Here is a 24,312-nt window from a genome sequence, read left to right on the forward strand (position 1 = left end):
TATAGACACTGGCGCCCCCTGCCGGCCAGACGCCAAACTTAACACGGTTTTATAGACACTGGCGCCCTCTGCCGGCCAGACGCCAAACTTGACACGGTTTTATAGACACTAGCGCCCTCTGCCGGACAAACGCCAAACTTAACACGGTTTTATAGACACTGGCGCCCTCTGCCGGCCAGACGCCAAACTTGACACGGTTTTATATACACTAGCGCCCTCTGCCGGCCAGATGCCAAACTTGAAACAGTTTTATAGACACTAGCGCCCCCTGCCGGCCAGACGCCAAACTTAACACGATTTTATAGACACTAGCGCCCTCTGCCGGCCAGACGCCAAACTTGACACGGTTTTATAGACACTAGCGCCCTCTGCCGGCCAGATACCAAACTTGACACGGTTTCATAGACACGATTTTTTTTTTCGTTATTATTACTATTTCATACAACTTTTATATGTTACACCTCGAACAGTTTCTATTCTCATAAAAGTTAAAACTAACCTAACCTAACCTAACCTAACCTAAACTAACCTAACCTATCCTAACCTAACCTAACCTAACCTGTCCTATCCTATCCTAACCTAACCTAACCTAACCTAACCTTTTTTTTAGTGTGGATGGGCAAATCTTCATAATACCAATCAGAAAGTGTCCCAGATGTGCATCGCTTCACACAACCTAACCTAACATACATCTATCTCTTTATTTTTGGACAAGTACCTATATCGAGCGGCAATCTAATTTCATAATACTTTTTTCCCTTTGTATTACTATTTTCATACAACTTTTATATGTTACACATCGAGCGGCTTCTACATACAAAACACCCCCATTCAATTTTCGCAACTCATCTTTTTCGACAAGTTCTTATATCCTACCGGCCAGACGCCAAACTTAACACGGTTCTATAGACACTAGCGCCCCCTGCCGGCCAGACGCCAAACTTTACACGGTTTTATAGACACTAGCGCCCTCTGCCGGCCAGACGCCAAACTTGGCACGGTTTTATAGACACTAGCGCCCTCTGCCGGCCAAACGCCTAACTTAACACGGTTTTATAGACACTAGCACCCTCTGCCGGCCAGGCGCCAAACTTAACACGGTTTTATAGACACTCGCGCCCTCTGCCGGTCAGACGCCAAACTTGACACGGTTTTATAGACACTAGCGCCCCCTGCCGGCCAGACGCCAAACTTAACACGATTTTATAGACACTAGCGCCCTCTGCCGGCCAGACGCCAAACTTAACACGGTTTTATAGACACTAGCGCCCCCTGCCGGCCAGACGCCAAACTTAACACGGTTTTATAGACACTAGCGCCCTCTGCCGGCCAGACGCCAAACTTGACACGGTTTTATAGACACTAGCGCCCTCTGCCGCCCAAACGCCAAACTTAACACGGTTTTATAGACACTGGCGCCCCCTGCTGGCCAGACGCCAAACTTAACACGGTTTTATAGACACTGGCGCCCTCTGCCGGCCAGACGCCAAACTTGACACGGTTTTATAGACACTAGCGCCCTCTGCCGGACAAACGCCAAACTTAACACAGTTTTATAGACACTAGCGCCCCCTGCCGGCCAGACGCCAAACTTGACACGGTTTTATAGACACTAGCGCCCTCTGCCGGCCAGATACCAAACTTGACACGGTTTTATAGACACGATTTTTTTTTTTCGTTATTATTACTATTTCATACAACTTTTATATGTTACACCTCGAACAGTTTCTATTCTCATAAAAGTTAAAACTAACCTAACCTAACCTAACCTAACCTAAACTAACCTAACCTATCCTAACCTAACCTAACCTAACCTGTCCTATCCTATCCTAACCTAACCTAACCTAACCTAACCTTTTTTTTAGTGTGGATGGGCAAATCTTCATAATACCAATCAGAAAGTGTCCCAGATGTGCATCGCTTCACACAACCTAACCTAACATACATCTATCTCTTTATTTTTGGACAAGTACCTATATCGAGCGGCAATCTAATTTCATAATACTTTTTTCCCTTTGTATTACTATTTTCATACAACTTCTATATAACACACCTCGGACGGCTTCTACATACAAAACAACTCCATTCAATTTTCGCAATTCATTTTTTCGACAAGTTCTTATATCCTACCGGCCAGACGCCAAACTTAACACGGTTTTATAGACACTAGCGCCCCCTGCCGGCCAGACGCCAAACTTGACACGGTTTTATAGACACGATTTTTTTTTCGTTATTATGACTATTTCATACAACTTTTATATGTTACACCTCGAACAGTTTCTATTCTCATAAAACTTTAAACTAACCTAACCTAACCTAACCTAACCTAAACTTACCTAACCTATCCTAACCTAACCTAACCTATCCTGTCCTATCCTATCCTAACCTAACCTAACCTAACCTAACCTTTTTTTTAGTGTGGATGGGCAAATCTTCATAATACCAATCAGAAAGTGTCCCAGATGTGCATCGCTTCACACAACCTAACCTAACATACATCTATCTCTTTATTTTTGGACAATTACCTATATCGAGCGGCAATCTAATTTCATAATACTTTTTTCCCTTTGTATTACTATTTTCATACAACTTTTATATGTTGCACCCCGAACGGCTTCTACATACAGAACACCTCCATTCAATTTTCACAATTGATCTTTTTCGACAATTTCATACATCGAGCGAACATCTAATTTCATAATACTTTGGTTTTCATAATTCTAACTATTTCATACAACTTTTATATAACACACCTCGGACGGCTTCTACATACAAAATATCTCCATTCAATTTTCGCAATTCATCTTTTTCGACAAGTTCTTATATCCTACCAGGCAGACGCCAAACTTAACACGGTTTTATAGACACTAGCGCCCCCTGCCGGCCAGACGCCAAACTTTACACGGTTTTATAGACACTAGCGCCCTCTGCCGGCCAGACGCCAAATTTGGCACGGTTTTATAGACACTAGCGCCCTCTGCCGGCCAGACGCCAAACTTGACACGGTTTTATAGACACTAGCGCCCTCTGCCGGCCAGGCGCCAAACTTTACACGGTTTTATAGACACTAGCGCCCTCTGCCGGCCAGACGCCAAACTTGACACGGTTTTATAGACACTAGCGCCCTCTGCCGGTCAAATGCCAAACTTGACACAGTTTTATAGACACGATTTTTTTTTCGTTATTATTACTATTTCATACAACTTTTATATGTTACACCTCGAACAGTTTCTATTCTCATAAAACTTTAAACTAACCTAACCCAACCTAACCTAACCTAACCTATCCTAACCCAACCTAACCTATCCAATCCTAACCTAACCTAACCTTTTTTTTAGTGTAGTTGGGCAAATCTTCATAATACCAATCAGAAAGTGTCCCAGATGTGCATCGCTTCACACAACCTAACCTAACATACATCTATCTCTTTATTTTTGGACAAGTACCTATATCGAGCGGCAATCTAATTTCATAATACTTTTTCCCCTTTGTATTACTATTTTCATACAACTTTTATATGTTACACCCCGAACGGCTTCTACATACAGAACACCCCCATTCAATTTTCACAATTGATCTTTTTCGACAATTTCATACATCGAGCGAACATCTAATTTCATAATACTTTGGTTTTCATAATTCTAACTATTTGCATACAACTTTCATATAACACACCTCGGACGGCTTCTACATACAAAACATCTCCATTCAATTTTCGCAATTCATCTTTTTCGACAAGTTCTTATATCCTACCGGCCAGAAGACAAACTAAACATGGTTTTATAGACACTAGCGCCCTCTGCCGGCCAAACGCCAAACTAATCACGGTTTTATAGACACTAGCGCCCTCTGCCGGCCAGACGCCAAACTTGACACGGTTTTATAGACACGATTTTTTTTTTCGTTATCATTACTATTTCATACAACTTTTATATGTTACACCTCGAACAGTTTCTATTCTCATAAAACTTTAAACTAACCTAACCTAACCTAACATAACCTAAACTAACCTAACCTATCCTAACCTAAGCTAACCTAACCTGTCCTATCCTATCCTAACCTAACCTAACCTAACCTAACCTGTCCTATCCTATCCTAACCTAACCTAACCTTTTTTTTAGTGTGGATGGACAAATCTTCATAATACCAATCAGAAAGTGTCCCAGATGTGCATCGCTTCACACAACCTAACCTAACATACATCTATCTCTTTATTTTTGGACAAGTACCTATATCGAGCGGCAATCTAATTTCATAATACTTTTTTCTTTTTGTATTACTATTTTCATACAACTTTTATATAACACACCTCGGACGGCTTCTACATACAGAACATCTCCATTCAATTTTCGCAATTCATCTTTTTCGACAAGTTCTTATATCCTACCGGCCAGAAGACAAACTAAACACGGTTTTATAGACACTAGCGCCCTCTGCCGGCCAAACGCCAAACTTAACACGGTTTTATAGACACTAGCGCCCCCTGCCGGCCAGACGCCAAACTTAACAAGGTTTTATAAACACTAGCGCCCCCTGCCGGCCAGACGCCAAACTTAACACGGTTTTATAAACACTAGCGCCCTCTGCCGGCCAGACGCCAAAGTTAACACGGTTTTATAAACACTAGCGCCCTCTGCCGGCCAGACGCCAAACTTGACAAGGTTTTATAGACACTAGCGCCCTCTGCCGGCCAAACGCCAAACTTAACACGGATTTATAGACACTGGCGCCCCCTGCCGGCCAGACGCCAAACTTTACACGGTTTTATAGACACTAGCGCCCTCCGCCGGCCAGACGCCAAACTTGACACGGTTTTATAGACACTAGCGCCCTCTGCCGGCCAAACGCCAAACTTCACACGGTTTTATATACACTAGCGCCATCTGCCGGCCAGACGCCAAACTTGACACGGTTTTATAGACACGATTTTTTTTTTCGTTATTATTACTATTTCATACAACTTTTATATGTTACACCTCGAACAGTTTCTATTGTCATAAAACTTTAAACTAACCTAACCTAACCTAACCTTACCTAACCTATCCTAACCTAACCTAACCTAACCTATCCTATCCTAACCTAACCTAACCTAACCTAACCTTTTTTTTAGTGTGGATGGGCGAATCTTCATAATACCAATCAGAAAGTGTCCCAGATGTGCATCGCTTCACACAACCTAACCTAACATACATCTATCTCTTTATTTTTAGACAAGTACCTATATCGAGCGAACATCTAATTTCATAATACTTTTTTCCCTTTGTATTACTATTTTCATACAACTTTTATATGTTACACATCGAACGGCTTCTACATACAAAACACCCCCATTCAATTTTCGCAATTCATTTTTTTCGACAAGTTCTTATATCCTACCGGCCAGACGCCAAACTTAACACGGTTCTATAGACACTAGCGCCCCCTGCCGGCCAGACGCCAAACTTTACACGGTTTTATAGACACTACCGTCCTCTGCCGGCCAGACGCCAAACTTGGCACGGTTTTATAGACACTAGCGCCCTCTGCCGGCCAAACGCCTAACTTAACACGGTTTTATAGACACTAGCGCCCTCTGCCGGCCAGGCGCCAAACTTAACACGGTTTTATAGACACTCGCGCCCTCTGCCGGTCAGACGCCAAACTTGACACGGTTTTATAGACACTAGCGCCCCCTGCCGGCCAGACGCCAAACTTAACACGATTTTATAGACACTAGCGCCCTCTGCCGGCCAGATGCCGAACTTAACACGGTTTTATAGACACTGGCGCCCTCTGCCGGCCAGACGCCAAACTTGACACGGTTTTATAGACACTAGCGCCCTCTGCCGGACAAACGCCTAACTTAACACGGTTTTATATACACTAGCGCCCTCTGCCGGCCAGATGCCAAACTTGACACAGTTTTATAGACACTAGCGCCCCCTGCCGGCCAGACGCCAAACTTAACACGGTTTTATAGACACTAGCGCCCTCTGCCGGCCAGACGCCAAACTTGACACGGTTTTATAGACACTAGCGCCCTCTGCCGGCCAGATACCAAATTTGACACGGTTTCATAGACACGATTTTTTTTTTTGTTATTATTACTATTTCATACAACTTTTATATGTTACACCTCGAACAGTTTCTATTCTCATAAAAGTTAAAACTAACCTAACCTAACCTAACCTAACCTAAACTAACCTAACCTATCCTAACCTAACCTAACCTAACCTGTCCTATCTTATCCTAGCCTAACCTAACCTAACCTAACCTAACCTTTTTTTTAGTGTGGATGGGCAAATCTTCATAATACCAATCAGAAAGTGTCCCAGATGTGCATCGCTTCACACAACCTAACCTAACATACATCTATCTCTTTATTTTTGGACAAGTACCTATATCGAGCGGCAATCTAATTTCATAATACTTTTTTCCCTTTGTATTACTATTTTCATACAACTTTTATATGTTACACATCGAACGGCTTCTACATACAAAACACCCCCATTCAATTTTCGCAATTCATCTTTTTCGACAAGTTCTTATATCCTACCGGCCAGACGCCAAACTTAACACGGTTCTATAGACACTAGCGCCCCCTGCCGGCCAGACGCCAAACTTTACACGGTTTTATAGACACTAGCGCCCTCTGCCGGCCAGACGCCAAACTTGGCACGGTTTTATAGACACTAGCGCCCTCTGCCGGCCAAACGCCTAACTTAACACGGTTTTATAGACACTCGCGCCCTCTGCCGGTCAGACGCCAAACTTGACACGGTTTTATAGACACTAGCGCCCCCTGCCGGCCAGACGCCGAACTTAACACGATTTTATAGACACTAGCGCCCTCTGCCGGCCAGACGCCAAACTTAACACGGTTTTATAGACACTAGCGCCCCCTGCCGGCCAGACGCCAAACTTAACACGGTTTTATAGACACTAGCGCCCTCTGCCGGCCAGACGCCAAACTTGACACGGTTTTATAGACACTAGCGCCCTCTGCCGCCCAAACGCCAAACTTAACACGGTTTTATAGACACTGGCGCCCCCTGCTGGCCAGACGCCAAATTTAACACGGTTTTATAGACACTGGCGCCCTCTGCCGTCCAGACGCCAAACTTGACACGGTTTTATAGACACTAGCGCCCTCTGCCGGACAAACGCCAAACTTAACACGGTTTTATATACACTAGCGCCCTCTGCCGGCCAGATGCCAAACTTGACACAGTTTTATAGACACTAGCGCCCCCTGCCGGCCAGACGCCAAACTTGACACGGTTTTATAGACACTAGCGCCCTCTGCCGGCCAGATACCAAACTTGACACGGTTTTATAGACACGATTTTTTTTTTTCGTTATTATTACTATTTCATACAACTTTTATATGTTACACCTCGAACAGTTTCTATTCTCATAAAAGTTAAAACTAACCTAACCTAACCTAACCTAACCTAAACTAACCTAACCTATCCTAACCTAACCTAACCTAACCTGTCCTATCCTATCCTAACCTAACCTAACCTAACCTAACCTTTTTTTTAGTGTGGATGGGCAAATCTTCATAATACCAATCAGAAAGTGTCCCAGATGTGCATCGCTTCACACAACCTAACCTAACATACATCTATCTCTTTATTTTTGGACAAGTACCTATATCGAGCGGCAATCTAATTTCATAATACTTTTTTCTTTTTGTATTACTATTCTCATTCAACTTTTATATAACACACCTCGGATGGTTCTACATACAGAACATCTCCATTCAATTTTCACAATTCATCTTTTTCGACAAGTTCTTATATCCTACCGGCCAGACGCCAAACTTAACACGGTTTTATAGACACTAGCGCCCCCTGCCGGCCAGACGCCAAACTTGACACGGTTTTATAGACACGATTTTTTTTTCGTTATTATTACTATTTCATACAACTTTTATATGTTACACCTCGAACAGTTTCTATTCTCATAAAACTTTAAACTAACCTAACCTAACCTAACCTAACCTAACCTATCCTAACCTAACCTAACCTAACCTATCCTATCCTAACCTAACCTAACCTAACCTAACCTAACCTAACCTTTTTTTTAGTGTGGATGGGCAAATCTTCATAATACCAATCAGAAAGTGTCCCAGATGTGCATCACTTCACACAACCTAACCTAACATACATCTATCTCTTTATTTTTGGACAAGTACCTATATCGAGCGAACATCTAATTTCATAATACTTTTTTCCCTTTGTATTACTATTTTCATACAACTTCTATATAACACACCTCGGACGGCTTCTACATACAAAACATCTCCATTCAATTTTCGCAATTCATCTTTTTCGACAAGTTCTTATATCCTACCAGCCAGACGCCAAACTTAACACGGTTTTATAGACACTAGCGCCTCCTGCCGGCCAGACGCCAAACTTTACACGGTTTTATAGACACTAGCGCCCTCTGCTGGCCACACGCCGAACTTGACACGGTTTTATAGACACTAGCGCCCTCTGCCGGCCAAATGCCAAATTTAACACGGTTTTATAGACACTAGCGCCCTCTGCCAGCCAGGCGCCAAACTTAACACGGTTTTATAGAAACTAGCGCCCTCTGCCGGTCAGACGCCAATCATCACACGGTTTTATAGACACTAGCGCCCTCTGCCGGCCAGATGCCAAACTTGACACGGTTTTATAGACACTAGCGCCCTCTGCCCGCCAAACGCCAAACTTAACACGGTTTTATAGACACTAGCGCCCTCTGCCGGCCAGACGCCAAACTTAACACGGTTTTATAGACACTAGCGCCCCCTGCCGGCCAGACGCCAAACTTAACACGGTTTTATAGACACTAGCGCCCTCTGCCGGCCAGACGCCAAACTTGACACGGTTTTATAGACACTAGCGCCCTCTGCCGGCCAAACGCCAAACTTTACACGGTTTTATAGACACAAGCGCCCTCTGCCGGCCAGACGCCAAACTTGACACGGTTTTATAGACACTAGCGCCCTCTGCCGGCCAAACGCCAAATTTAACACTGTTTTATATACACTAGCGCCCTCTGCCGGCCAGACGCCAAACTTGACACAGTTTTATAGACACGATTTTTTTTTTCGTTATTATTACTATTTCATACAACTTTTATATGTTACACCTCGAACAGTTTCTATTCTCATAAAACTTTAAACTAACCTAACCTAACCTAACCTAACCTAACCTATCCTAACCTAACCTAACCTAACCTATCCTATCCTAACGTAACCTAACCTAACCTAACCTAACCTAACCTTTTTTTTAGTGTGAATGGGCAAATCTTCATAATACCAATCAGAAAGTGTCCCAGATGTGCATCGCTTCACACAAACTAACCTAACATACATCTATCTCTTTATTTTTGGACAAGTACCTATATCGAGCGGCAATCTAATTTCATGATACTTTTTTCTTTTTGTATTACTATTTTCATACAACTTTTATATAACACACCTCGGACGGCTTCTACATACAAAACATCTCCATTGAATTTTCGCAATTCATCTTTTTCGACAAGTTCTTATATCCTACCGGCCAGACGCCAAACTTAACACGGTTTTATAGACACTAGCGCCCCCTGCCTGCCAGACGCCAAACTTAACACGGTTTTATAGACACTAGCGCCCTCTGCCCGCCAAACGCCAAACTTAACACGGTTTTATAGACACTAGCGCCCTCTGCCGGCCAGACGCCAAACTTAACACGGTTTTATAGACACTAGCGCCCCCTGCCGGCCAGACGCCAAACTTAACACGGTTTTATAGACACTAGCGCCCTCTGCCGGCCAGACGCCAAACTTGACACGGTTTTATAGACACTAGCGCCCTCTGCCGGCCAAACGCCAAACTTTACACGGTTTTATAGACACAAGCGCCCTCTGCCGGCCAGACGCCAAACTTGACACGGTTTTATAGACACTAGCGCTCTCTGCCGGCCAAACGCCAAACTTAACACTGTTTTATATACACTAGCGCCCTCTGCCGGCCAGACGCCAAACTTGACACAGTTTTATAGACACGATTTTTTTTTTCGTTATTATTACTATTTCATACAACTTTTATATGTTACACCTCGAACAGTTTCTATTCTCATAAAACTTTAAACTAACCTAACCTAACCTAACCTAACCTAACCTATCCTAACCTAACCTAACCTAACCTATCCTATCCTAACGTAACCTAACCTAACCTAACCTAACCTAGCCTTTTTTTTAGTGTGAATGGGCAAATCTTCATAATACCAATCAGAAAGTGTCCCAGATGTGCATCGCTTCACACAAACTAACCTAACATACATCCATCTCTTTATTTTTGGACAAGTACCTATATCGAGCGGCAATCTAATTTCATGATACTTTTTTCTTTTTGTATTACTATTTTCATACAACTTTTATATAACACACCTCGGACGGCTTCTACATACAAAACATCTCCATTGAATTTTCGCAATTCATCTTTTTCGACAAGTTCTTATATCCTACCGGCCAGACGCCAAACTTAACACGGTTTTATAGACACTAGCGCCCCCTGCCTGCCAGACGCCAAACTTAACACGGTTTTATAGACACTAGCGCCCTCTGCCCGCCAAACGCCAAACTTAACACGGTTTTATAGACACTAGCGCCCTCTGCCGGCCAGACGCCAAACTTAACACGGTTTTATAGACACTAGCGCCCCCTGCCGGCCAGACGCCAAACTTAACACGGTTTTATAGACACTAGCGCCCTCTGCCGGCCAGACGCCAAACTTGACACGGTTTTATAGACACTAGCGCCCTCTGCCGGCCAAACGCCAAACTTTACACGGTTTTATAGACACAAGCGCCCTCTGCCGGCCAGACGCCAAACTTGACACGGTTTTATAGACACTAGCGCCCTCTGCCGGCCAAACGCCAAACTTAACACTGTTTTATATACACTAGCGCCCTCTGCCGGCCAGACGCCAAACTTGACACAGTTTTATAGACACGATTTTTTTTTTCGTTATTATTACTATTTCATACAACTTTTATATGTTACACCTCGAACAGTTTCTATTCTCATAAAACTTTAAACTAACCTAACCTAACCTAACCTAACCTAACCTATCCTAACCTAACCTAACCTAACCTATCCTATCCTAACGTAACCTAACCTAACCTAACCTAACCTAACCTTTTTTTTAGTGTGAATGGGCAAATCTTCATAATACCAATCAGAAAGTGTCCCAGATGTGCATCGCTTCACACAAACTAACCTAACATACATCTATCTCTTTATTTTTGGACAAGTACCTATATCGAGCGGCAATATAATTTCATGATACTTTTTTCTTTTTGTATTACTATTTTCATACAACTTTTATATAACACACCTCGGACGGCTTCTACATACAAAACATCTCCATTGAATTTTCGCAATTCATCTTTTTCGACAAGTTCTTATATCCTACCGACCAGACGCCAAACTTAACACGGTTTTATAGACACTAGCGCCCCCTGCCGGCCAGACGCCAAACTTTACACGGTTTTATAGACACTATCGCCCTCTGCCGGCCAGACGCCAAACTTGACACGGTTTTATAGACACTAGCGCCCTCTGCCGGCCAAATGCCAAACTTAACACGGTTTTATAGACACTAGCGCCCTCTGCCGGCCAGGCGCCAAACTCAACACGGTTTTATAGACACTAGCGCCCTCTGCCGGTCAGACGCCAATCTTCACACGGTTTTATAGACACTAGCGCCCTCTGCCGGCCAGATGCCAAACTTGACACGGTTTTATAGACACGATTTTTTTTTCGTTATTATTACTATTTCATACAACTTTTATATGTTACACCTCGAACAGTTTCTATTCTCATAAAACTTTAAACTAACCTAACCCAACCTAACCTAACCTAACCTATCCTAACCTAACCTAAGCTATCCAATCCTAACCTAACCTAACTTTTTTCTAGTGTGGATGGGCAAATCTTCATAATACCAATCAGAAAGTGTCCCAGATGTGCATCGCTTCACACAACCTAACCTAACATACATCTATCTCTTTATTTTTGGACAAGTACCTATATCGAGCGGCAATCTAATTTCATAATACTTTTTTCCCTTTGTATTACTATTTTCATACAACTTTTATATGTTACACCCCGAACGGCTTCTACATACAGAACACCCCCATTCAATTTTCACAATTGATCTTTTTCGACAATTTCATACATCGAGCGAACATCTAATTTCATAATTCTTTGGTTTTCATAATTCTAACTATTTGCATACAACTTTCATATAACACACCTCGGACGGCTTCTACATACAAAACATCTCCATTCAATTTTCGCAATTCATCTTTTTCGACAAGTTCTTATATCCTACCGGCCAGAAGACAAACTAAACATGGTTTTATTGACACTAGCGCCATCTGCCGGCCAAACGCCAAACTAATCACGGTTTTATAGACACTAGCGCCCTCTGCCGGCCAGACGCGAAACTTAACACGGTTTTATAGACACTATCGCCCCCTGCCGGCCAGACGCCAAACTTAACACGGTTTTATAGACACTAGCGCCCTATGCCGGCCAGGCGCCAAACTTGACACGGTTTTATAGACACTAGCGCCCTCTGCCGGCCAGGCGCCGAACTTGACTTGGTTTTATAGACACGATTTTTTTTTTTCGTTATTATTACTATTTCATACAACTTTTATATGTTACACCTCGAACAGTTTCTATTCTCATAAAACTTTAAACTAACCTAACCTAACCTAACCTAACATAACCTAAACTATCCTAACCTATCCTAACCTAACCTAACCTAACCTGTCCTATCCTATCCCAACCTCACCTAACCTAACCTAACCTTTTTTTTAGTGTGGATGGGAAAATCTTCATAATACCAATCAGAAAGTGTCCCAGATGTGCATCGCTTCACACAACCTAACCTAACATACATCTATCTCTTTATTTTTGGACAAGTACCTATATCGAGCGGCAATCTAATTTCATAATACTTTTTTCCCTTTGTATTACTATTTTCATACAACTTTTATATAACACACCTCGGACGGCTTCTACATACAGAACATCTCCATTCAATTTTCGCAATTCATCTTTTTCGACAAGTTCTTATATCCTACCGGCCAGAATACAAACTAAACACGGTTTTATAGACACTAGCGCCCTCTGCTGGCCAAACGCCAAACTTAACACGGTTTTATAGACACTAGCGCCCTCTGCCGGCCAGACGCCAAACTTAACACGGTTTTATAGACACTAGCGCCCCCTGCCTGCCAGACGCCAAACTTAACACGGTTTTATAGACACTAGCGCCCTCTGCCCGCCAAACGCCAAACTTAACACGGTTTTATAGACACTAGCGCCCTCTGCCGGCCAGACGCCAAACTTAACACGGTTTTATAGACACTAGCGCCCCCTGCCGGCCAGACGCCAAACTTAACACGGTTTTATAGACACTAGCGCCCTCTGCCGGCCAGACGCCAAACTTGACACGGTTTTATAGACACTAGCGCCCTCTGCCGGCCAAACGCCAAACTTTACACGGTTTTATAGACACAAGCGCCCTCTGCCGGCCAGACGCCAAACTTGACACGGTTTTATAGACACTAGCGCCCTCTGCCGGCCAAACGCCAAACTTAACACTGTTTTATATACACTAGCGCCCTCTGCCGGCCAGACGCCAAACTTGACACAGTTTTATAGACACGATTTTTTTTTTCGTTATTATTACTATTTCATACAACTTTTATATGTTACACCTCGAACAGTTTCTATTCTCATAAAACTTTAAACTAACCTAACCTAACCTAACCTAACCTAACCTATCCTAACCTAACCTAACCTAACCTATCCTATCCTAACGTAACCTAACCTAACCTAACCTAACCTAACCTTTTTTTTAGTGTGAATGGGCAAATCTTCATAATACCAATCAGAAAGTGTCCCAGATGTGCATCGCTTCACACAAACTAACCTAACATACATCTATCTCTTTATTTTTGGACAAGTACCTATATCGAGCGGCAATCTAATTTCATGATACTTTTTTCTTTTTGTATTACTATTTTCATACAACTTTTATATAACTCACCTCGGACGGCTTCTACATACAGAACATCTCCATTCAATTTTCGCAATTCATCTTTTTCGACAAGTTCTTATATCCTACCGGCCAGAAGACAAACTAAACACGGTTTTATAGACACTAGCGCCCTCTGCCGGCCAAACGCCAAACTTGACACGGTTTTATAGACACTAGCGCCCTCTGCCGGCCAGACGCCAAACTTAACACGGTTTTATAGACACTAGCGCCCTCTGCCCGCCAGACGCCAAACTTGACACGGTTTTATAGACACTAGCGCCCTCTGCCGGCCAAACGCCAAACTTAACACGGTTTTATATACACTAGCGCCCTCTGCCGGCCAGACGCCAAACTTGACACAGTTTTATAGACACGATTTTTTTTTTCGTTATTATTACTATTTCATACAACTTTTATATGTTACACCTCGAACAGTTTCTATTCTCATAAAACTTTAAACTAACCTAACCTAACCTAACCTAACCTAACCTATCCTAACCTAACCTAACCTAACCTATCCTATCCTAACGTAACCTAACCTAACCTAACCTAACCTAACCTAACCTTTTTTTTAGTGTGAATGGGCAAATCTTCATAATACCAATCAGAAAGTGTCCCAGATGTGCATCGCTTCACACAAACTAACCTAACATACATCTATCTCTTTATTTTTGGACAAGTACCTATATCGAGCGGCAATCTAATTTCATGATACTTTTTTCTTTTTGTATTACTATTTTCATACAACTTTTATATAACTCACCTCGGACGGCTTCTACATACAGAACATCTCCATTCAATTTTCGCAATTCATCTTTTTCGACAAGTTCTTATATCCTACCGGCCAGAAGACAAACTAAACACGGTTTTATAGACACTAGCGCCCTCTGCCGGCCAAACGCCAAACTTAACACGGTTTTATAGACACTAGCGCCCTCTGCCGGCCAGACGCCAAACTTAACACGGTTTTATAGACACTATCGCCCTCTGCCGGCCAGACGCCAAACTTGAGACGGTTTTATAGACACTAGCGCCCTCTGTCGGCCAAACGCTAAACTTAACACGGTTTAATATACACTAGCGCCCTCTGCCGGCCAGATGCCAAACTTGACACGGTTTTATAGACACGATTTTTTTTTCGTTATTATTACTATTTCATACAACTTTTATATGTTACACCTCGAACAGTTTCTATTCTCATAAAACTTCAAACTAACCTAACCTAACCTAACCTAACGTAACCTATCCTATCCTAACCTAACCTATCCAATCCTAACCTAACCTAACCTTTTTTTTAGTGTGGATGGGCAAATCTTCATAATACCAATCAGAAAGTGTCCCAGATGTGCATCGCTTCACACAACCTAACCTAACATACATCTATCTCTTTATTTTTAGACAAGTACCTATATCGAGCGAACATCTAATTTCATAATACTTTTTTCCCTTTGTATTACTATTTTCATACAACTTTTATATGTTACACATCGAACGGCTTCTACATTCAAAACACCCCCATTCAATTTTCACAATTGATCTTTTTCGACAATTTCATACATCGAGCGAACATCTAATTTCATAATACTTTGGTTTTCATGATTCTAACTATTTGCATACAACTTTCATATAACACACCTCGGACGGCTTCTACATACAAAACATCTCCATTCAATTTTCGCAATTCATCTTTTTCGACAAGTTCTTATATCCTACCGGCCAGAAGACAAACTAAACATGGTTTTATAGACACTAGCGCCCCCTGCCGGCCAGACGCCAAACTTAACACGGTTTTATAGACACTATCGCCCTCTGCCGGCCAGACGCCAAACTTGAGACGGTTTTATAGACACTAGCGCCCTCTGTCGGCCAAACGCCAAACTTAACACGGTTTTATAGACACAAGCGCCCTCTGCCGGCCAGGCGCCAAACTTAACACGGTTTTATAGACACTAGCGCCCTCTGCCGGCCAGACGCCAAACTTAACACGGTTTTATAGACACTAGCGCCCCCTGCCGGCCAGACGCCAAACTTAACACGGTTTTATAGACACTAGCGCCCTCTGCCGGCCAGACGCCAAACTTGACACAGTTTTATAGACACGATTTTTTTTCGTTATTATTACTATTCCATACAACTTTTATATGTTACACCTCGAACAGTTTCTATTCTCATAAAACTTTAAACTAACCTAACCTAACCTAACATAACCTAAACTATCCTAACCTAACCTAACCTAACCTGTTCTATCCTATCCCAACCTAACCTAACCTAACCTAACCTTTTTTTTAGTGTGGATGGGCAAATCTTCATAATACCAATCAGAAAGTGTCCCAGATGTGCATCGCTTCACACAACCTAACCTAACATACATCTATCTCTTTATTTTTGGACAAGTACCTATATCGAGCGGCAATCTAATTTCATAATACTTTTTCCCCTTTGTATTACTATTTTCATACAACTTTTATATAACCCACCTCGGACGGCTTCTACATACAGAACATCTCCATTCAATTTTCGCAATTCATCTTTTTCGACAAGTTCTTATATCCTACCGGCCAGAATACAAACTAAACACGGTTTTATAGACACTAGCGCCCTCTGCTGGCCAAACGCCAAACTTAACACGGTTTTATAGACACTAGCGCCCTCTGCCGGCCAGACGCCAAACTTAACACGGTTTTATAGACACTAGCGCCCCCTGCCTGTCAGACGCCAAACTTAACACGGTTTTATAGACACTAGCGCCCTCTGCCGGCCAGACGCCAAACTTGACACGGTTTTATAGACAATAGCGACCTCTGCCGGCCAAACGCCAAACTTAACACGGTTTTATAGACACTAGCGCCCTCTGCCGGCCAGACGCCAAACTTAACACGGTTTTATAGACACTAGCGCCCTCTGCCGGCCAAACGCCAAACTTTACACGGTTTTATAGACACTAGCGCCCTCTGCCCGCCAGACGCCAAACTTGACACGGTTTTATAGACACTAGCGCCCTCTGCCGGCCAAACGCCAAACTTAACACGTTTTTATATACACTAGCGCCCTCTGCCGGCCAGACGCCAAACTTGACACAGTTTTATAGACACGATTTTTTTTTTCGTTATTATTACTATTTCATACAACTTTTATATGTTACACCTCGAACAGTTTCTATTCTCATAAAACTTTAAACTAACCTAACCTAACCTAACCTAACCTAACCTATCCTAACCTAACTTAACCTAACCTATCCTATCCTAACGTAACCTAACCTAACCTAACCTAACCTAACCTTTTTCTTAGAGTGAATGGGCAAATCTTCATAATAGCAATCAGAAAGTGTCCCAGATGTGCATCGCTTCACACAACCTAACCTAACATACATCTATCTCTTTATTTTTGGACAAGTACCTATATCGAGCGAACATCTAATTTCATAATACTTTTTTCCCTTTGTATTACTATTTCCATACAACTTCTATATAACACACCTCGGACGGCTTCTACATACAAAACATCTCCATTCAATTTTCGCAATTCATCTTTTTCGACAAGTTCTTATATCCTACCGGCCAGACGCCAAACTTAACACGGTTTTATAGACACTAGCGCCCCCTGCCGGCCAGACGCCAAACTTTACACGGTTTTATAGACACTAGCGCCCTCTGCCGGCCAGACGCCAAACTTGACACGGTTTTATAGACACTAGCGCCCTCTGCCGGCCAAATGCCAAACTTAACACGGTTTTATAGACACTAGCGCCCTCTGCCGGTCAGACGCCAATCTTCACACGGTTTTATAGACACTAGCGCCCTCTGCCGGTCAGACGCCAAACTTGACACGATTTTATAGACACTAGCGCCCTCTGCCGGCCAAACGCCAAACTTTACACGGTTTTATAGACACTAGCGCCCTCTGCCCGCCAGACGCCAACCTTGACACGGTTTTATAGACACTAGCGCCCTCTGCCGGCCAAACGCCAAACTTAACACGGTTTTATATACACTAGCGCCCTCTGCCGGCCAGACGCCAAACTTGACACAGTTTTATAGACACGATTTTTTTTTTCGTTATTATTACTATTTCATACAACTTTTATATGTTACACCTCGAACAGTTTCTATTCTCATAAAACTTTAAACTAACCTAACCTAACCTAACCTAACCTAACCTAACCTAACTTAACCTATCCTAACCTAACCTAACCTAACCTAACCTTTTTTTTAGTGTGTATGGGCAAATCTACATAATACCAATCAGAAAGTGTCTCAGATGTGCATCGCTTCACACAACCTAACCTAACATACATCTATCTCTTTATTTTTGGACAAGTAGCTATATCGAGCGGCAATCTAATTTCATGATACTTTTTTCTTTTTGTAATACTATTTTCATACAACTTTTATATAACTCACCTCGGACGGCTTCTACATACAGAACATCTCCATTCAATTTTCGCAATTCATCTTTTTCGACAAGTTCTTATATCCTACCGGCCAGAAGATAAACTTAACACGGTTTTATAGACACTAGCGCCCTCTGCCGGCCAAACGCCAAACTTAACACGGTTTTATAGACACTAGCGCCCTCTGCCGGCCAGACGCCAAACTTGACAAGGTTTTATAGACACTAGCGCCCTCTGTCGGCCAAACGCTAAACTTAACACGGTTTAAAATACACTAGCGCCCTCTGCCGGCCAGACGCCAAACTTAACACGGTTTTATAGACACTAGCGCCCCCTGCCGGCCAGACGCCAAACTTAACACGGTTTTATAGACACTAGCGCCCTCTGCCGGTCAGACGCCAAACTTGACACGATTTTATAGACACTAGCGCCCTCTGCCGGCCAAACGCCAAACTTTACACGGTTTGATAGACACTAGCGCCCTCTGCCCGCCAGACGCCAACCTTGACACGGTTTTATAGACACTAGCGCCCTCTGCCGGCCAAACGCCAAACTTAACACGGTTTTATATACACTAGCGCCCTCTGCCGGCCAGACGCCAAACTTGACACAGTTTTATAGACACGATTTTTTTTTTCGTTATTATTACTATTTCATACAACTTTTATATGTTACACCTCGAACAGTTTCTATTCTCATAAAACTTTAAACTAACCTAACCTAACCTAACCTAACCTAACCTATCCTAACCTAACCTAACCTAACCTATCCTATCCTAACCTAACCTAACCTAACCTAACCTATCCTAACCTAACCTAACCTAACCTATCCTATCCTAACGTAACCTAACCTAACCTAACCTAACCTAACCTTTTTTTTAGTGTGAATGGGCAAATCTTCATAATACCAATCAGAAAGTGTCCCAGATGTGCATCGCTTCACACAACCTAACCTAACATACATCTATCTCTTTATTTTTGGACAAATACCTATATCGAGCGAACATCTAATTTCATAATACTTTTTTCCCTTTGTATTACTATTTCCATACAACTTCTATATAACACACCTCGGACGGCTTCTACATACAAAACATCTCCATTCAATTTTCGCAATTCATCTTTTTCGACAAGTTCTTATATCCTACCGGCCAGACGCCAAACTTAACACGGTTTCATAGACACTAGCGCCCTCTGCCGGCCAGACGCCAAACTTAACACGGTTTTATAGACACTAGCGCCCCCTGCCGGCCAGACGCCAAACTTAACACGGTTTTATAGACACTAGCGCCCTCTGCCGGCCAGACGCCAAACTTGACACGGTTTTATAGACACTAGCGCCCTCTGCCGCCCAAACGCCAAACTTAACACGGTTTTATAGACACTGGCGCCCCCTGCTGGCCAGACGCCAAATTTAACACGGTGTTATAGACACTGGCGCCCTCTGCCGTCCAGACGCCAAACTTGACACGGTTTTATAGACACTAGCGCCCTCTGCCGGACAAACGCCAAACTTAACACGGTTTTATATACACTAGCGCCCTCTGCCGGCCAGATGCCAAACTTGACACAGTTTTATAGACACTAGCGCCCTCTGCCGGCCAAACGCCAAACTTAACACGGTTTTATATACACTAGCGCCCTCTGCCGGCCAGACGCCAAACTTGACACAGTTTTATAGACACGATTTTTTTTTTCGTTATTATTACTATTTCATACAACTTTTATATGTTACACCTCGAACAGTTTCTATTCTCATAAAACTTTAAACTAACCTAACCTAACCTAACCTAACCTAACCTAACCTAACTTAACCTATCCTAACCTAACCTAACCTAACCTAACCTTTTTTTTAGTGTGTATGGGCAAATCTACATAATACCAATCAGAAAGTGTCTCAGATGTGCATCGCTTCACACAACCTAACCTAACATACATCTATCTCTTTATTTTTGGACAAGTAGCTATATCGAGCGGCAATCTAATTTCATGATACTTTTTTCTTTTTGTAATACTATTTTCATACAACTTTTATATAACTCACCTCGGACGGCTTCTACATACAGAACATCTCCATTCAATTTTCGCAATTCATCTTTTTCGACAAGTTCTTATATCCTACCGGCCAGAAGATAAACTTAACACGGTTTTATAGACACTAGCGCCCTCTGCCGGCCAGACGCCAAACTTGACACGGTTTTATAGACACTAGCGCCCTCTGTCGGCCAAACGCTAAACTTAACACGGTTTAAAATACACTAGCGCCCTCTGCCGGCCAGACGCCAAACTTAACACGGTTTTATAGACACTAGCGCCCCCTGCCGGCCAGACGCCAAACTTAACACGGTTTTATAGACACTAGCGCCCTCTGCCGGTCAGACGCCAAACTTGACACGATTTTATAGACACTAGCGCCCTCTGCCGGCCAAACGCCAAACTTTACACGGTTTGATAGACACTAGCGCCCTCTGCCCGCCAGACGCCAACCTTGACACGGTTTTATAGACACTAGCGCCCTCTGCCGGCCAAACGCCAAACTTAACACGGTTTTATATACACTAGCGCCCTCTGCCGGCCAGACGCCAAACTTGACACAGTTTTATAGACACGATTTTTTTTTTCGTTATTATTACTATTTCATACAACTTTTATATGTTACACCTCGAACAGTTTCTATTCTCATAAAACTTTAAACTAACCTAACCTAACCTAACCTAACCTAACCTATCCTAACCTAACCTAACCTAACCTATCCTATCCTAACCTAACCTAACCTAACCTAACCTATCCTAACCTAACCTAACCTAACCTATCCTATCCTAACGTAACCTAACCTAACCTAACCTAACCTAACCTTTTTTTTAGTGTGAATGGGCAAATCTTCATAATACCAATCAGAAAGTGTCCCAGATGTGCATCGCTTCACACAACCTAACCTAACATACATCTATCTCTTTATTTTTGGACAAATACCTATATCGAGCGAACATCTAATTTCATAATACTTTTTTCCCTTTGTATTACTATTTCCATACAACTTCTATATAACACACCTCGGACGGCTTCTACATACAAAACATCTCCATTCAATTTTCGCAATTCATCTTTTTCGACAAGTTCTTATATCCTACCGGCCAGACGCCAAACTTAACACGGTTTCATAGACACTAGCGCCCTCTGCCGGCCAGACGCCAAACTTAACACGGTTTTATAGACACTAGCGCCCCCTGCCGGCCAGACGCCAAACTTAACACGGTTTTATAGACACTAGCGCCCTCTGCCGGCCAGACGCCAAACTTGACACGGTTTTATAGACACTAGCGCCCTCTGCCGCCCAAACGCCAAACTTAACACGGTTTTATAGACACTGGCGCCCCCTGCTGGCCAGACGCCAAATTTAACACGGTGTTATAGACACTGGCGCCCTCTGCCGTCCAGACGCCAAACTTGACACGGTTTTATAGACACTAGCGCCCTCTGCCGGACAAACGCCAAACTTAACACGGTTTTATATACACTAGCGCCCTCTGCCGGCCAGATGCCAAACTTGACACAGTTTTATAGACACTAGCGCCCCCTGCCGGCCAGACGCCAAACTTGACACGGTTTTATAGACACTAGCGCCCTCTGCCGGCCAGATACCAAACTTGACACGGTTTTATAGACACGATTTTTTTTTTTCGTTATTATTACTATTTCATACAACTTTTATATGTTACACCTCGAACAGTTTCTATTCTCATAAAAGTTAAAACTAACCTAACCTAACCTAACCTAACCTAAACTAACCTAACCTATCCTAACCTAACCTAACCTAACCTGTCCTATCCTATCCTAACCTAACCTAACCTAACCTAACCTTTTTTTTAGTGTGGATGGGCAAATCTTCATAATACCAATCAGAAAGTGTCCCAGATGTGCATCGCTTCACACAACCTAACCTAACATACATCTATCTCTTTATTTTTGGACAAGTACCTATATCGAGCGGCAATCTAATTTCATAATACTTTTTTCTTTTTGTATTACTATTCTCATTCAACTTTTATATAACACACCTCGGATGGTTCTACATACAGAACATCTCCATTCAATTTTCACAATTCATCTTTTTCGACAAGTTCTTATATCCTACCGGCCAGACGCCAAACTTAACACGGTTTTATAGACACTAGCGCCCCCTGCCGGCCAGACGCCAAACTTGACACGGTTTTATAGACACGATTTTTTTTTCGTTATTATTACTATTTCATACAACTTTTATATGTTACACCTCGAACAGTTTCTATTCTCATAAAACTTTAAACTAACCTAACCTAACCTAACCTAACCTAACCTATCCTAACCTAACCTAACCTAACCTATCCTATCCTAACCTAACCTAACCTAACCTAACCTAACCTAACCTTTTTTTTAGTGTGGATGGGCAAATCTTCATAATACCAATCAGAAAGTGTCCCAGATGTGCATCACTTCACACAACCTAACCTAACATACATCTATCTCTTTATTTTTGGACAAGTACCTATATCGAGCGAACATCTAATTTCATAATACTTTTTTCCCTTTGTATTACTATTTTCATACAACTTCTATATAACACACCTCGGACGGCTTCTACATACAAAACATCTCCATTCAATTTTCGCAATTCATCTTTTTCGACAAGTTCTTATATCCTACCAGCCAGACGCCAAACTTAACACGGTTTTATAGACACTAGCGCCTCCTGCCGGCCAGACGCCAAACTTTACACGGTTTTATAGACACTAGCGCCCTCTGCTGGCCACACGCCGAACTTGACACGGTTTTATAGACACTAGCGCCCTCTGCCGGCCAAATGCCAAATTTAACACGGTTTTATAGACACTAGCGCCCTCTGCCAGCCAGGCGCCAAACTTAACACGGTTTTATAGAAACTAGCGCCCTCTGCCGGTCAGACGCCAATCATCACACGGTTTTATAGACACTAGCGCCCTCTGCCGGCCAGATGCCAAACTTGACACGGTTTTATAGACACTAGCGCCCTCTGCCCGCCAAACGCCAAACTTAACACGGTTTTATAGACACTAGCGCCCTCTGCCGGCCAGACGCCAAACTTAACACGGTTTTATAGACACTAGCGCCCCCTGCCGGCCAGACGCCAAACTTAACACGGTTTTATAGACACTAGCGCCCTCTGCCGGCCAGACGCCAAACTTGACACGGTTTTATAGACACTAGCGCCCTCTGCCGGCCAAACGCCAAACTTTACACGGTTTTATAGACACAAGCGCCCTCTGCCGGCCAGACGCCAAACTTGACACGGTTTTATAGACACTAGCGCCCTCTGCCGGCCAAACGCCAAACTTAACACTGTTTTATATACACTAGCGCCCTCTGCCGGCCAGACGCCAAACTTGACACAGTTTTATAGACACGATTTTTTTTTTCGTTATTATTACTATTTCATACAACTTTTATATGTTACACCTCGAACAGTTTCTATTCTCATAAAACTTTAAACTAACCTAACCTAACCTAACCTAACCTAACCTATCCTAACCTAACCTAACCTAACCTATCCTATCCTAACGTAACCTAACCTAACCTAACCTAACCTAACCTTTTTTTTAGTGTGAATGGGCAAATCTTCATAATACCAATCAGAAAGTGTCCCAGATGTGCATCGCTTCACACAAACTAACCTAACATACATCTATCTCTTTATTTTTGGACAAGTACCTATATCGAGCGGCAATCTAATTTCATGATACTTTTTTCTTTTTGTATTACTATTTTCATACAACTTTTATATAACACACCTCGGACGGCTTCTACATACAAAACATCTCCATTGAATTTTC

This window comes from Diorhabda sublineata, chromosome 11 (genome assembly GCF_026230105.1).
Source record: "Diorhabda sublineata isolate icDioSubl1.1 chromosome 11, icDioSubl1.1, whole genome shotgun sequence".
In the NCBI taxonomy this organism is placed as follows: Eukaryota; Metazoa; Arthropoda; class Insecta; order Coleoptera; family Chrysomelidae; genus Diorhabda; species Diorhabda sublineata.